We start from the raw sequence: 3,836 nt of genomic DNA, 5'->3' as shown, positions 1-3,836 counted from the left end.
AGAACTCTTATTACTTAACTAATTAAAAGATTAAGGAAATAATAAGCAGTAACCAATTGAAGGTATAAGCAAGATTTAGATTATATGGTCGAGAACAAAAATATTTTGTTGCTTGGGAATCTTCTTGCATCTTTTAATTCTCTATTTATGCTACTGACCCTATAATTTAACTCCTTGGATGTTAGATAATTTTTGAGAGAGGACTGAGAACATTTATATCAGCCACACATTTTGATAATCCATTTTTCAATACAGATTCGATGTAGAAGGTTATCAAAGGCCAAATTTCTCTATTTATCATGGGGATTTCTTAAAAATAGAGTAAGTCAGTAGGCATAGATATATGACTGATAGATTAAGGAAAATATTGTACTTCAATGAAAAACTATACATTGCTTAAAACATACCCTCCTGGGTTGCTGACTGATTCTATGGGAGCCCTGCACCTTTCATTGCCTTTTAGCTATTTTACAATTCTGTAAGTTGTAAATATCTGATAGCAATGCAAAATAATTCTTGTCTACAGACAGGCAAATAAATTCTGTTAGGCAAAGGTTCAATTGATTTTCCTCCCTTATAGTGGAAAAAGCCAGTTTTGTGTCATTTGCTCATTCATTTCAATATTTCTGATTTATAAATGTGTCTGTTCTTTAGATTTCTCTTTAAACCAACTGTAACATGTGCCTAACTCACTCGTTAATAATGAGTTAAACAAAATTTTTGCCTTAGGTTCATCTTATATCTGTATGCAAGTGATTTTACCGTTTTAAAAAATAATTATCCCTACAGAAAGATGAAGGAAAGAAGGGCAGAAGGGAGGGAGGGAGGGAGGAAAAGAGGTAAGAAGGTAGCAGGGAAAGAAAGGAAAGAAGGAAGGTTTGTTCTTTATTAATGTTTTCAAAAATTGAGATCTAAAAAGTCAATTTAAAAAACAGGGCTGCCATTCTAATTGTTGTTCCTTTTCATTGGCATTTCTCCTCCGTTATCTCCTTTTAAATGCTAGAAGATGCCCATATTTCCATCCTAAACACAACAGACTGACAGAACGAGAAGAAAAAAACACATACCATGAAATGGCATATTACCCCATCTCCTTTATTCTTAGCTGTCCCTGTAACTTTGCTTTCATAAAGGCATATTTCTCTGCCTCTCTTTATGATTTTTATATTTTATATTTTTATTTTTATACTTATCAAAATTCTTAGACTAAAGTTATAGAAAGAAAGATAAAGCTCAGCTAAATGTTTACTTTTGTAAAACTTCACTTTTTTGTTTTGTTTTGGAAAGTAAGCTTCACATATTTGTCTTCATTGAATTTATTTTAACTAGTAAACTGTAGAAAAGAAAAAATGGAGTATTTTTTGAGTGCTCTCTTGATATTCTTCTGATATATCTCTTTAAATAGTTTTAATCATTCAGAATGATCATCAGGGGTAGTAGTTACATTGTGACCTATGTAAATGACCTTCCTTCCCACTCCCACTGAAATCTAGACCCATGTACATAAACTACCACTTTGCTCCATGAGGTTTGCTCCATGGGGTTTAGCAATGCAGCAGAGCTCTGCTCTCACTGAATCTAGAGGTGCGACCTCTATGTCAATAGCTCAGAGAGAAAATTATTTTATCTCTAACATAAACTAATTATAATTCTTTAAAGATAATATATTGCCTTCTGTTAGAATCCTCCACAGAAAAAATGTAGGTCCATGATGCAAGCACCAAAAGAGCTAAAATTAAAAAGACTAACAACCCTCTATGTTGGTGAGCATGAAGAGCACCTAATTTTTGTATATTGATCATAGAAGTATAAAATGGTTCAATCACATGGAAAAAAGATTTTAGGATTTTCTTATAAAACTAAATATCGGGGCGCCTGGGTGGCACAGCCTGTTAAGCATCCAACTCTTGGTTTCCGGCTCAGGTCATGATCTCAGGGTGTGAGGCGGAGCCCATGTAGATACATACAGAGAGAGACAGATATCTATGCATAGATATAGATATATAGACAGGCAGATATATAGATACATATAAATATATATATACACACATATGTGAGTGTATATATGTATATGATCCATGTATCTATGTATGTATATATAGCAACAAAAGAACTTATCTAAGAATACTCATAGCAGCTTTATTGTTAATAGACCCAATCTGATAAAAAAAAAAAAAACTGAAGTCTATCAACAGTAGCACAGATAAACACCCTATTGAATAGTCATACAAATGAACTACTGATATCTATGCAACAGCATGGATGAAATGTGAGAAAACAAAACAAGATGAAAACACATTATGCTGAGTGAAAGAAATATTTCACAAAAAAATGCATACTATGTGATGTCATTTACATGAAGTTCTACCTATGGTAAGAAGAAGAAGAGTGGGGAGATTGATCTGGAAAAACAAGAGGGAACTTCCTGGAGTAATTGAAATTTCTACATCTTGAAATAAAATAGGGTTACAAAGATTTATATTTTTAAAATATTCACTATCTTAAGAAATTGTAGTGAAACATTGAACTCTAATTAATAACATTGATGAAGACGTGTGTGCTCAGAACTGAGATATGCTGATGTCTGCAACTCGCTTTGAAAACATAAAAAGATGGATTTATTGTTGGACAGAAGCATACAGATGAATATGTAATAAAACAAATGTAGCAAAATATATGTTGCAGAATCTAAGTAATGGGTATTTGGGTGTTTATTATAAAAGTATTCCCATTTTTTAATATATTTGAAATTTTTCATATAAAATGAAGTAATATAGGGCTATTATCAGCATATTGATTATACGAAGGGTGGGTAATCAATGGCAAGACTTTAGTATAAAGCAAACCAAGCATTGTGCTGATTTTACTCCCCATGTCCTTAATCTCCTTATTCTTTTGTTTATGTTTGGCACATTTACCATTACCTCCTGCAGCTAAGTATGACAACATCACTTTTGGACTAGTGAAATGGCAGTGTAAGTAAAAGGTGCCACTTGGGACTTGTGACATGGCTCATACATTTCTCTAGCTTCTTTTTCTCTTTGTTTTAAGCTAAAATGCTGATGTCACAGTGACCCACCTTCAACCATGGAAACTCAGACAGCAACCTGAGGAAGAAGTTCCCACCGTGAAATCATTGCCTGAAATCTCAGGATCCATTGCCTGTTTCTAGACAAAGTCTTACTGGAACACAACCACACCCACTCAGTTATACAGCATTATATAAAGTCTAGGGTTGCTCTGTTTCCACACTACGACGGCACAGCTGAATTGCTGAAATGGAGACAGTATGACCACAAAGCCTAAAGTATTTTCTATCAAACTTTTCACCAAATATACATACATTGACCTTTGCTCTAGAGCATGCAAACCACCGGACACGAGGTCCTGAGTGAGCTCATAGAAAAGAGTTGTGACACCACAAAAGACTGGCCAGACTGTTACACAGGAAGGAAACAAACTTCTCCCTATTTAGTTGCTGTTTGTTGTTTGTGTATTTGTTCCTTTGTTGTTCTTTTTTGTTGTTGCTATTTGGGGCTCTTGCTTATATGAAAAGTAACCATTATGGTTTCCAGTAATATTTTTACATATTATTTCAGTGTCATCCATGCTGCTGCCAGTAAACTAATTTTAACATCTTATTTAAAAAATAACCTAAAAAAATAACCTGGAGCTCCCTGAAGTTATATTTTGGTATTTGGCATTTTGAAGCTGAAGAAAAATGACTTCGATTATGCATATTATTGTTTCCCTCCTTTAGTGAAGTTCTTTGGCTTTTGGCATTTCAAAGACTGAACTCTGGATCTCTTCCCCACAATCCACGAAGATATTTTTTT

The sequence above is a fragment of the Meles meles genome, chromosome 4, assembly GCF_922984935.1.
Source record: "Meles meles chromosome 4, mMelMel3.1 paternal haplotype, whole genome shotgun sequence".
In the NCBI taxonomy this organism is placed as follows: Eukaryota; Metazoa; Chordata; class Mammalia; order Carnivora; family Mustelidae; genus Meles; species Meles meles.
Note: the sequence above shows the minus strand (reverse complement) of the source record.